A 13,821-nucleotide genomic window follows, 5' to 3' on the forward strand; every position below is an offset into this window, starting at 1 on the left:
GGACTGTTTCCTGGAGAATGCAGTTTCCAACTCAAACCCTCTGTACCACCAGTGGTATGTCCACCTCGACGCATCCCATATGCTCTGCGTGACCGGCTCCAGGATGAGTTGGACGACATGGACGACATGGCTGAGAATATGCCTAGTCCCCCGCGCCCTGAACAAAGCTATCCAAAGACCCCACTATCCACTCCCCTACTCTAGATGACGTCACACCAAAACTGGCTGGAGCAAAGTATTTCAGTGTACTAGACGCCAGATCTGGATACCGGAATATAAAGCTCACACACGACTCATCTATGCTAACCACGTTCAACACGATCTACGGCAGGTACCGTTTCAAGAGACTGCCTTTTGGAATCATATCTGCACAGGATGAGTTCCAGAGGAGAGTGGATGAGGCCTATGAGGGGCTTCCAGGCGTTGCCGCCATCGTAGATGACATCATAGTCTACGGCCGCACCAAAGAGGAGCACGACGCCAGCCTGCGTGCCATGCTGGAGAGAACCAGAGAAAAAGGCATAAAGCTGAATAAGGACAAGTGCAAAATCTGTGTGCCTGAGGTAAGCTATTTTGGGCACAAGCTGACAAGAGAAGGCATCCGCCCTGACCCGAACAAGATTAAGGCCATCAAAGAAATGCCTAACCCACAAAGCAAGGCAGAGTTGGAGACCATACTGGGCATGGTCACTTACCTTTCCAGGTTTGCCCCGAGAATGTCAGAGGCAACAGCTCCACTCCGGCAACTGTTAAAGGAAAACGGTGAGTTTGTGTGTGACTCAAATCATGATGCAGCCTTCCAACGAGTAAAATACATCCTAACACAGGAGCCTGGCCCAGTACTCACCTACTTCGATCACACAAGGGATGTGAAGTTACAAGTCGATGCTTCCAAACACGGCTTAGGAGCTGTCCTGCTCCAGGAAGAGAAACCAGTCGCATACGCATCAAAGACACTGACTGAAACTGAAGAGAACTATGCTCAGATCGAAAAGGAGCTATATGCAGTGCTCTTTGGATGTAGGCGGTTTCACCAATACCTGTACGGACGACAGGTGATCGTCGAGTCAGATCATAAGCCACTTGAGTCAATCATGCGTAAGCCCTTAGCAGCTGCACCACCACGTCTGCAACGCATGATACTGCAGCTACAGAGATATGACATCACTATCGAGCACAAACCAGGAAAACAAATCCCTGTCGCAGACACTCTATCCAGAAAGCCACTTGAGTGTTACGACCGCTCCATCAGTGAGGGCATGGACTACCAAATACACACTGATCAGCAACGCTCCGGTAAGCGACCGCAAAATGGCAGAGATCAGAGCCGCTACAGCCAAAGATGAGCAGCTCTCAGTGCTGAGACAGGTGATCCAAGCAGGGTGGCCCGAGAAAATCAGAAAATGTCCACCTGCAGTCTCAGAGTATTGGAATCATAGGGATGAGATATCAGAGACAGATGGCATCCTACTGAAAGGAGATAAAATCATCGTGCCGCACTCACTCAGGGCTGAAATGCTTTCACGCATTCACACAGGACACTTAGGGATGGAAAAGTGCAAACAACGTGCAAGAGATGTGCTGTTCTGGCCAAGGATGGGTAAGCAGATAGAGACACTAGTAGGGACCTGCAGCACCTGCCTTGAGCAACGCAGCTCACTCCCAAAAGAGCCTATGATGTCACACCCAATCCCAGAACAACCTTGGCAGGTAATAGCCGCTGATCTGTTCACATGGAACAGTACTGACTATGTAGTTGTAGTTGACTATTATAGTAGGTACTTTGAAGTAGAAAAAATCACCAGCCTCACCTCCTCAGTAGTCATCCAAAAGCTGAAGGCAATGTTCGCTCGATTTGGAATCAATCAATCAATCAATCAATGTTTATTTATATAGCCCAATATCACAAATGTTACATTTGTCTCAGTGGACTTCACAATTTGTACAAAAATATCAGTATGACAATACGACACCCTCTGTCCTTAGACCCTCACATCGTACAAGGAAAAACTTCCGGAGAAAACCCACAGTTTTAAAAGGGGAAAATGGGAGAAACCTCAGGGAGAGCAACAGAGGAGGGATCCCTCTCCCAGGACGGACAGACGTGCAATCGATGCCGTGTGTAAATTGAAAAGATAATACATTTGCAACATAGGTAGTCCAAATGTTTGGAAATGCATGTGTGTATAATAGGAAGATGAATCCACGAGGATATCCATCCAGGACCTATGATCCAGGACCACAGCCACGACTCAAGATCCAGGGCTCGCGATGCAGGACACAGGACTATAGGATCATCCATGACTCCGGATCCCAGCGTATATAGACACCAAAAAGAAAGACATTTGGGGAAGCTGGGTTAATCGGAACATGAGAGTACACAGGTATAGACAGAGAGAAGGAAGAAGTAAGGTGTCCCCCGACAAACTAAGCCTATATCAGCAAAATATATACCACAGACACTAGTCAGCGATAATGGACCTTGCTACAGTTCACAAGAGTTTAAAGCTTTTGCTCATGCATGGGACTTCAAGCATGTCACAAGCAGTCCTCTGTATCCACAGAGCAACGGGCTAGCAGAAAAAACAGTTCAGACTGCCAAAGCTCTCATGGACAAAGCACACGCTCAGAGAACTGACCTGTACCTCAGCTTGTTGGAGTATAGAAACACACCAGTGGATGGTTTGAAATCGCCAGCGCAGCTACTCATGAGCAAGCGTCTGCGCTCCATCCTTCCCACCACTGAAAAGCATCTACAACCAGAGCTTGCCTGTCGCAGCACCGTTCACAGCAGGAGAGAACAGTGCCAAACACGACAAAAACAATATTATGACAGGAATGCCAGATCACTGCCTGCACTACCAGTGGGAGCCACGATCCGCTTCCAGCTTCCAACTGGGACATGGAAACCTGCAACAGTAGTCGAGCCAGCAGGTACCCAGAGATCCTACAACATCTGCACGGACGGAGGTCACATGTTTCGGCGCAACAGGCGTCACCTTCTACAAACGTGTGAGAGTGACACAGATCAGGAGACTCCATCAGACGAGCAGTTGGAGCCTGAGGACACTAAGACTTTGCAGCAGGACACTGAGAAACAAACAGGCCCCAGAGAGCAATCACACATTGTTTACAATAGGATCACAAGATCAGGCCGCATAGTGAAGCCAAGAGATATGTTAAATCTGTATATATAAAAAAAGAGAGAAATGCAACACTGACAATGCACTGTGATTTGTATTTGTTTAGAAATTGAATTCAACAGTTTTGTTTCAGAAGCAGTACTACATGCTCTATTAGAATTATTTCTGGGCAACTGTTCAACAAGATAAGTTAAACTGCAGAAGTATTTACTAAATGTTGATGTACCAGCCTTATAATATTCCCTCAGTGATAGAGTAATCACAATTAGTAGATATAGTGCTTCAAGATGTACATTTATTTTAAATGCTTTACATGCATATGGTTATAATTTGTTATGGCAGCTATACTATTCTTTTCTAAAGAAGGGGGATGTAACATCTTGGTGAATACAAGATCTTTGATTACAGAGATCACGTGGATGACGTAAGGTATGTGTGCATGTTATGCGCCAGTGGAAATAAAGATGGACACTCGGATTGAAAGAAGTGGTCCGCTTCATCTGTTTATGTAAACACTTACATGTTCATAGAACAGAATATTACAATGTCACAATTGTTTTCCTCCACTAAGAGATAGATAAGATCAGCGCCATATAGATATAATCTATCTATAAGGTGCTGGCTAAGATAAGATAACTTTAACAAGATGCCTGTGTGCTTAGTACCAGGTTGTTATCATACAAGCAATGGGTCTTGCTTGTTCTTTCGCTTCCCGTCTGATGAAAGGACCAGGAGTGGCTGGATCAAGTTAGCTACCTAGCTAGTAGCTAGCACGTTAGTTAGCATTACAGCCTTGTCATTTTTATTAGCCTTAATATGAAGTAACATTAAGTAACCCAAAATGTTAAACAGTAAGAGTAGTAGTCATATTTCGTGAACCCTTTGAAGCAGGGGCGGACTGGCCATCTGTAGAATCTGGAGAACCACAGAACGGCCTGTCGTCAAGGGCCGTTGGCGGCCGGCCCTTTAAAAAAAAAAAAAAATAGTTTAACGTCATCATTTAAGTTGCGCTGACGGCCGACAGAGGGCGACTGCGGCCACTAATGCAGTTGTGTGGTTCTTATGTCAAATAATCACACACAAAGAAGAAAAAAGACCGGCCACACGAAGAGAAGGGATTAGACGCCGCGGCAGACAGGGAGAATGAAAAAACATGGATACAAATCTAAGAAAACGAAAAGAAAAAGGTGGGGCTGAGAAGGCAAGAGGAAAAAAAGGTGAGGTCACTCGCAGGTGAAGCATATACATGTCGCAAATTGACAGACCTTTTTGGCAGCAGCGCTGCTACGAGCACTATCATCAGCAGCTTAAAACAAATGCAAGATGATGAAGAGAATGATAAGGGCGCGAGTTCAGATATACAGCCAGCCTCCTGCGTTCATGATGAGGGACAGAGTTGAGCTGCTGGAAGAACCAGCTCAACTGGCACACGTGCAGGGCAAGAGCAAGAGGTGGGTGAGAATTGTCCCCTGAACTCGGTGGCGTTTTCTCCTGGAGGCCAAGGGAAGCCAGGCTTCCCCTGTTTTTTATGGATTGTAGTTATATAATTTTAATATATAAAAACACTTCGTTTAGTTTCGGTAATTATTCTGCCGGCCCGTCTCTCCCCCATTCTCATTGAGTATTTTACAAAGAGTGAAACAGCGCCCCTCTAGATGTTATGGTGAAACAGTAGATTGCACTCTCTGTTGCGAGAGGAGGCCAGCCGAAATTGGCTTCCCTTGGTGAACAAAAAATGGAGGAATTGACCAATCAGATGAGGCTCACGCCTCACAATCCAATCAAATCGCATCAACTTCAGTTCATACTGTATCACCGCCCTTAGAAAGTAGCAAGCAACTGAAGCAAGTGCAATTATGGAGGGTGGAGATTTGGAATATTTCATCAAAAATAATTTTACTAAACTTCCGCTACAGCCGCAACTAAAAACGAAATCTGATGACAGGGCAATGCCCAAACTGGAGCTGTGTACAGAGAGGGAAAAAGGAGCGAATCGGACATAAAACTTTAAATAATAAACAGCGGATTTCTAACATTTGACATTTCATGTGGCCGGACTGGGTCAGTTTCCAGGGCTGCATTTTAGTCCCAGTCCGCCCTTGCTTTGAAGAGTACTGTCACCGGTGTGATCATTCTATAATACACAATTTAAGATCGCCGATCTTTTCTACTTCATGCTATCTGCACAAATGGTTGACATTAAACATTAAAAAGAACAGGCAGTTCAGAGATAATCAAAGGAAGGCAGGCAGGCAGCTTTGCATGACATTCTTCTGGACGTGTTTCATTGTGGTGATAGTGATAGGACCCTGGACAAATCCCAGACTCAGCCATGGGGCATTTTGAGTCTGTGACCGAACTGAGTCTCATTGGAATATAAACGTGCTCTCTTTATGTTATTTATATATTTGTTCATTGTGTTTTATGTGTACTATTAATGTAACTTGTGTATATCATGTACTGCCTAAATAATATAAAATAAAGTTTTCTAAATAAAATAAAAATAAAAAAAGTGATAGTGAGGGCAGTCAATCGTTTTGTTGACAAGACAGTAGTGACGGTGTCAGTACCAGATATGTTCGGGCTACCAGATATGTTCGGGTGTATTTCCGTCGCATCCGTCATCCGTCATATACTCACCTCCCTCTGCTCCCAGCGCTCTGCTGCCACACACCGGCCGTCTGCGGAACTGCAGCCGGAGGAACTCGGGACAGCTTGTTATGTGTGGGGTGCTATGGTGGGGTCCCATGTACTTGTGCACATAAATAATGTTTCTAATTATTTACAATTAAAAATATATATATATTCTGCGTTACTTTAGCCAACACTTTTATAAGGCCACTAGATTAGATAATTACGAAATGTGTAGATAGAATACATATATTTCAGGTTGTTATTGTCATTATGTTTAATGTTGTATTTACCTTTTAGTATTTTTATATAGTATCTGAACTTTGGAGAGGAGTTGGGAGACACACGACACATCAAATCACATCTACAGATCAAGGCGAAGCGAATGGAAGTACTCCCATACTCTATATCAGGGGTGCCCAACCAGTCGATCGCGATCGACCGGTCGATCGCGGGGAGATTCCCAGTCGATCGCGAGATGTGTCTAAAAATAGAACAACAATATTCTGTTTTATCGTTAATGTCCTATAACATAATCTTCCCGTGCCAGAATAATGCACATGAACGCACCAAAGCTTTGTGATTGGCCGGCGTGACCCCATGTGTGGGGGCGTGGCTGGTGGGCAGTGGGCACTATTTCGCTGACGTTGTCCATGTCAACAGGAGTGACAGTCCGCACACACACAATTATGGCAGAAGCAAAAAAGCCCAAAATATATAATTTTCACTCCGAGTGGGAGGATGATTATTTTTGTATCTATTCCAATTCAAAGTCCATCTGTCTCATCTGCAATGCGAGCGTGGCTTTATCGAAGAAGGGTCATTTAGGAGCGGCATTTCAAAACGGTGCACAAACGTTACGAGACGGAATTCCCTCCTAATTCTGCCCTACGCTCCTAAAAGGGGAGGGGCCTGAAAGGACAGTTAAATGCACAGCAGTCCATTTTCACCAGGCCCAACAACAAGAGCAAGGCTGCTACCAGAGCATCGTATCGTGTCAGTCACGTTCTTGCGAAACACATGAAGTCTTTCAAAGACGGCGAAGTTGTGAAATAAGCATTAATGGAGGCTGCTGACGCGCTTTTTGGGGACAGTAAAAATAACAGAAGCATTTCAACAGGTTTTTGATATAATAAAAACTCAAGTTAGATACCGTTATTAATCAGCTGTAAGTTTTAGTTTGTTTGAACTTATTCATTATAATTATTGTACAAAATGGTATAAGAATGCAAACTTAAATTGATTCTAGTCTATTATCAATTCAGGTTAAGAAACTAGTGTTGCTTGCATCCTATTTTAAAAGGCATTTCTTTTTATAATCTACTAAAATGCAACAAAAAAAGGGTTTGATTCTATTAATTTAGTCTTTTTTATTGCACTTTGGCAGCAGATTCCTGTGTAGCTTCAGATCTGAGTTGTCTTATTAGTAAGCCTAATTTATACTTTTGTAGCAACACTATTTTTATATAATGGCAAAGAAAGGGTTCAGAGTCTTTTCTTTTTTCCCTGTGTCATATGTGGCAGCACTGTTCAATGCTTCTTGAAAACATTACCCACTGTAGTATGTGACATGTGAATAAACTCCAACTCCGTATCAACAACACTGTTGTGTAACTTCAGTTAAATACTTGTATGTGTGTAGATTAGAAAGAGGTAAAATAAAGGATCTGCAGTATTTTATGAAGTATTCATCGTACAAAGGTCAGTTTTATACAAGTAGAAGTGTACTATTTACCTGGTCAGTAATGGCTACGCCTCTCTATTTGGACTGGTAGATCTCGGCAGACTGGCAACATTAAAAGTAGCTCTCGGTTCAAAAAAGGTTGGGCAACCCTGCTCTATATACTAGCGTGAAAATGTTTGTGAAAACGTGTGCAAAGTCTCCGAAAATCCTAAAAATAAGCTCATATTTGAATTCTCCATAAAAAACACATCATTCAGTAAAAACAAGGCCCCACTGATCATCTACTCTCTGAGACGATTCCAGGGATGTCTGGCTTGAGTTTCGACCACCAGGGAAAGTGGACAAAAGTGCCCGAGATCAGCCTCTTAATTTACCCAGGGCCTAGTGCTCAGTTTTGGGCATGAAAATTCAGGAAACTCCCCTGAGTATTTTATTAAATATCTGAAATTTGGAGAGGAGTTGGGGGACACACGACACATCAAATCACATCTACAGATCAAGACGAAGCTATTGGAAGTACTCCTAGCGTGTGAAAATGTTTGTGAAAAACATGTGCAAAGTCTCCGAAAACGGAGCAGTGGCTGTGATGCTAGCTTTGCGGCTAGCGGTTAGTTGTTATTGTTTGAAGTTGTTGCTATGGAAACAACATGACGGAGAAAAAATTAATATCTTCTACATATAATAACGGAGAAAGTAAAGAATGAAGTGTAGGCTATGCCTGTTTGAAGTTGTTGCTAAGGAAACAACATGACGGAGAAAAAGTATAATCTTCTACATATAATAACGGACAAAGTAAAGAATTAAGTGTCGGCTATGTTTAAATGTTCGGAATTTTACCGTGATGGCCCTCTTGAGTTGCCGTAAAATATGACGAATATGACGGAGGACGGATGCGACGGAAATACACCCGAACATATCTGGTAGCCCGAACATATCTGGTACTGGTGTCAGTACCAGATATGTTCGGGCTACCAGATATGTTCGGGTGTATTTCCGTCGCATCCGTCATCCGTCATATCCGTCATATACTCACCTCCCTCTGCTCCCAGCGCTCTGCTGCCACACACCGGCCGTCTGCGGAACTGCAGCCGGAGGAACTCGGGACAGCTTGTTATGTGTGGGGTGCTATGGTGGGGTCCCATGTACTTGTGCACATAAATAATGTTTCTAATTATTTACAATTAAAACAAATATATATTCTGCGTTACTTTAGCCAACACTTTTATAAGGCCACTAGATTAGATAATTACGAAATGTGTAGATAGAATACATATATTTCAGGTTGTTATTTTGTCATTAAGTTTAATGTTTTATTTACCTTTTAGTATTTTTATATAGTATCTGAACTTTGGAGAGGAGTTGGGAGACAACACGACACATCAAATCACATCTACAGATCAAGGCGAAGCGAATGGAAGTACTCCCATACTCCTAGCGTGAAAATGTTTGTGAAAACGTGTGCAAAGTCTCCGAAAATCCTAAAAATAAGCTCATATTTGAATTCTCCATAAAAAACACATCATTCAGTAAAAACAAGGCCCCACTGATCATCTACTCTCTGAGACGATTCCAGGGATGTCTGGCTTGAGTTTCGACCACCAGGGAAAGTGGACAAAAGTGCCCGAGATCAGCCTCTTAATTTACCCAGGGCCTAGTGCTTGGCTTTGGGCGTGAAAATTCAGGAAACTCAGGAGTATTTTATTAAATATCTGAACTTTGGAGAGGAGTTGGGACACACACGACACATCAAATCACATCTACAGATCAAGACGAAGCTAGTGGAAGTACTCCTAGCGTGTGAAAATGTTTGTGAAAAACGTGTGCAAAGTCTCCGAAAACGGAGGAGTGGCTGTGATGCTAGCTTTGTGGCTAGTTAGTTGTTATTTTTTGAAGTTGTTGCTATGGAAACAACATGACGGAGAAAAAATGTATATCTTCTACATATAATAACGGACAAAGTAAAGAATGAAGTGTAGGCTATGCCTGTTTGAAGTTGTTGCTATGGAAACAACATGACGGAGAAAAAGTATAATCTTCTACATATAATAACGGACAAAGTAAAGAATGAAGTGTCGGCTATGTTTAAATGTTCGGAATTTGACCTTGTATGTTGGCCCTCTTGAGTTGCCGTACAATCCGTCATATGACGGATGACGGATGCGACGGAAATACACCCGAACATATCTGGTAGCCCGAACATATCTGGTACTGACAACGGCTATCTTGGTGACGTGTGTTGTTCTGCGAGACCAGAGATGTAGTTCATTGAGCGTTTCACACAAACAAATGTGTTTGTTTTTTTTGACTTGCAAAATTATCTTTTAAATTGACAAACATCATATGTGTAATTCGTGGCACAATTCAAACGGGATCGAAAGATAATCTTTCTCTCTCCATTGACTTCAATACATAATTTTTTCGAAATAAGGTCCCATGGAGGTCCACCGGAAGGGGAGAGACTTCGCCACTCTATATGGTTTTATTCAGAGCTATACGGCTCTGGTTTTATTGTCCACAACGAGTTATTTGATAAAACTAGTCATTTTGATAATGTATATTCTATTTTCATAATAATATTGAACATTTTGCATGTGTCCCTGACATTGCCGTCCCCTCTATCATTATGGGTTAGGCCCCTATAAAAAAACATCTGATGTTTTCAGTGACATTACTACCACCATTTTGTCTTTCCTCAATGGAGGCTGAGACCAGGGGCGGTGCCAGGGGGGAGCTAGGGGGTGCTGAAGCACCCCCCAGGATTGCCAAGGCATCCCCCAAGCACCCCCAAGAAATATGTGGTTTTTTTTCGAAAATTATTATTATTTTTATTAAATTAAATTAGAAAAATTATTGATTACATCAATGCAAATGTGAAACAAACACATTTTTGACCAAAAACATAAAGCCAACACAGGTGATATGATTAGGCCAATGGCCAGCATCCATTCGATTTTTGACCTACCCATAGGCTAAATTACTTTGTGACACTTGAGTGACTTCCTGTTAGCTAGAGCAGGGTTGCGTTCCAATAATCCAAAAATCAGCTCCTAAATTCTAACCCTATCTCCTATTCCTTGACCTCTGAGTGAAACGTCACGGGGTTAAGGGATAGTGGATAGGAGAATTCAAAAGGACTTAGGAGAAGAGACCGCGGTACTTTAGAGAATCCGAATGCGGACGTCATGAATGTGCGTCTGCTGCTGTGGGGAAACTATGGAAACTACAGTTTTCTATACAGCGAACTACAACATGGATGTTTAATAAGAACGACGGACTACTGTAAGTGTTGCACGGCCAGATACAGCTGGAGAAGCTGACTCAGAAAAGGAAATATATGATAGGCCTATATTATGATATTATATGATCGATGATCTGATTGATGATGTAATATGAATGATAAGTGCGACACGTCGGCGTCTTCTCTGCATACGGCAGTTTAAACTGTATTTTCTTTATCCTGTAATATGACTTAGAGATTTAAACTCCGCACACTGAGTTGATCTCTTTTCTATAGACGCCGGAGGCGGGCAGCGTCAGGTAAAAAAAGTTATTTAGCCTTCCCAAACCTGAGCCTCACGCGCCGCCTATGACTCTCAGTGTTTAGATAGTTAACTTTAGTCTAGTTATCTCAGTGGGTCTCAAACGGTTTGTTTTAAAAGGGGAGTGATTTGTAAAATATCTATAAAGAAATAGAAAATCTGTTTACAGTTCTGTTTCATATGGGTGTTGTTGAAAGATGTATCCATAGATCTCTTAATGTTGCTCTCAAAGTGCACCAGATTGATGCTTTTAACTTCAATATTTTAAAAAAATCTTCCCGGGGAAACATGCCCCCGGACGCGTCTATCGTTTTTCCAACCCAGTTTAGATTTAACCAAGCCCACTTCCGCCTTACGCAAGGATCGACGTAGCTCTACGCGATAGCGTCATAGACGCGGCACACCCGCAAAATCTGAATCTGACAAGCGAAATACCGTCCTTTTAAACGCTGTATAATATACAATATAATAGTGCTTCTTTGTCAATATGACTGACGACCACACTTATGCAGTGCTGAGGTAATGTTAATTCATCATTTAATATTAATTCGTGATGGATATAAGAGGGATACATTAGCAAACATCTGTATATATAGCCTATATGTGTATAATGTTTCGTTTTTTTGTTTGTCATGTAACATATTAAGGTTTTTACCTTCTGTTTAGGATGTAAAGGTATCTATTTAATATTTTTATTTAAAGATAGACATTTATAATATGTTATAAATGTCTATTTTGTTATATAATACAACATATAACATTTGACATTAATAACAGGCATACACACTCAACCCTTATTCAGAGTGCCTAATAAATGTATATATTTTTTTACAGTGCAGATTTTTGGCTTTTTTGGGACCATCGCACATGTGTGTAAGTAACAAGTATGCTGTATAATCTGCAACAACTGTCAGGTGGTGTTATTGATTATCTTTGCAAAAGAGCCCCCACCAATATTGATTTTGAAAAATATCTTTTAATTGAAATGGAGCAAAAACAAAAGGGTAGAATTGATCATACCATATTATGTTATTATTGCAACTGTTTTTATTATATTGTGTTGTTTTGTTTATATATATATATATATTTGTATGTGTGTGTGTACAAATTAATTAATATAAAGTGTATATATGTGTGTAAAGTGTGTAAATGAATAAATACATGTGTGAGTACATTTATGTGTGTGTTTATATATATATATGTTTATAAATGTGTGTATATATATTTATGTGTGTGTTTATATATATATATATATATATATATATGTTTATAAATGAATAAATGTGTGTATATATATATAAAATAGTATCATTAAATAATGCTGTCAGATAAATGAAGTACACAGTAATAGTCAAGGTTATATTCAATATTCTGCACTTACACCAGCTGATAAGATATTTAAAACGTCTTTTGTTTGTCTTGAAAACGACATTTGAGGATACACACAGGCTATTTATAGATGATAAAACATCAGTAATACAATCTCAGGACTCTTCAATATGGCTTTGATTACATGATCGTTTTACTTTCAGTTAACAAATCCTTTGGAAAGACAAAAAACAAATATTCAATATCCTGCTTTACCGCAACCGCTATAACTGCCGAAGAAGAAGTTGATGACGCTATCGCGTAGAGCTACGTCGATCCTTGCGTAATGCGGAAGTGGGCGTGGTTAAATCTAAACTGGGTTGGGAAAATGATAGACGCCCCCCCGGACCCCCCTAGAGGAGGTGAGGTCCCTCCTAGAGGAGGTGAGGTCCACCCAGAGGTTGCGCTAGACTTTTTCACTGCCCGTCATTTTGACGGACAGGATTGTAACATTTCCGTCAAAATTCAGTATTACCCGTCGGCCTTTACACTCTTGGGGGGGGGGGGGGAGAGCACGGTCGTGAACTGTCAACGGGGCGCACGCTCGTGAACCGTTAGCGCCGTGTTATAGCCTACATGCCCACTGCACCTCGCGGGAGTGCGCACAGCGTAAAGCCAAAACTCACAGACATTTCAATGATTTGTACGGCAAAGTTGGGTTTGGAAACGGTATCATTTCCTTTTTGGCAGGCATGCTTAACACCGGAGCCTCGCTGCGGGGAAACTTTGGCGCTGTTCCGAGTTTGTTCTAATCCGTCAAAATGACGGACTGCTTTCAGATTTTTCAGTCATTGTTACAAAAAATCCGTCATAGACGGAAAATATTCGGTTAACGCGACCTCTGGGTCCACCCCCCACTTGTAAAAATAGCACTTTACCCGTGCTTACACCTATATGCCGTGAGCTGATTATCGAGCCTTCATTGTAACAGTCGCGGGTACACTGTGTGTGCGTGTGGGGAGTGTTGCAGTAGAAAATTCAACTGTTGCGCTGGTGCATTAATGGGAAACCCTTAATGTTTGAGCACCCTCTATGAAACGTCAAGCTACCCCACAGCACCCCCTAGAGAAAATCTCTGGCGCCGCCACTGGCTGAGACATTGGCTAGTTGCAGAGTAAGTATTTAAACTTATATTTCGTAATTGTAATCATATTATGTGTGTAGTTGGATGTTGTCAAGCTTAACATGTCCACTCTGTCATAGTGAAATGTCAATTAAAGGTGGGGTAGGTAATTTTGGAGAAACCAGCTCGAGTGCGCTAGAATTTGAAAATACACAGCCGGAAGAAATCTGCTACTTCCTTACAGAGCCCCTCCTCCAACACACACATGACCAATGAGGGCACGAGATAAGTTTGTGCACAGATGGAAGGCTGACAGGCAGGTAGGCCATCCAGTTATTTTAGCCGGGCCGGCTAAAATGATTGGTCGTGCTTTTTACAGTACTACGGCTTCCA

The sequence above is a fragment of the Gymnodraco acuticeps genome, unplaced genomic scaffold (genome assembly GCF_902827175.1).
Source record: "Gymnodraco acuticeps unplaced genomic scaffold, fGymAcu1.1, whole genome shotgun sequence".
Taxonomy (NCBI): Eukaryota; Metazoa; Chordata; class Actinopteri; order Perciformes; family Bathydraconidae; genus Gymnodraco; species Gymnodraco acuticeps.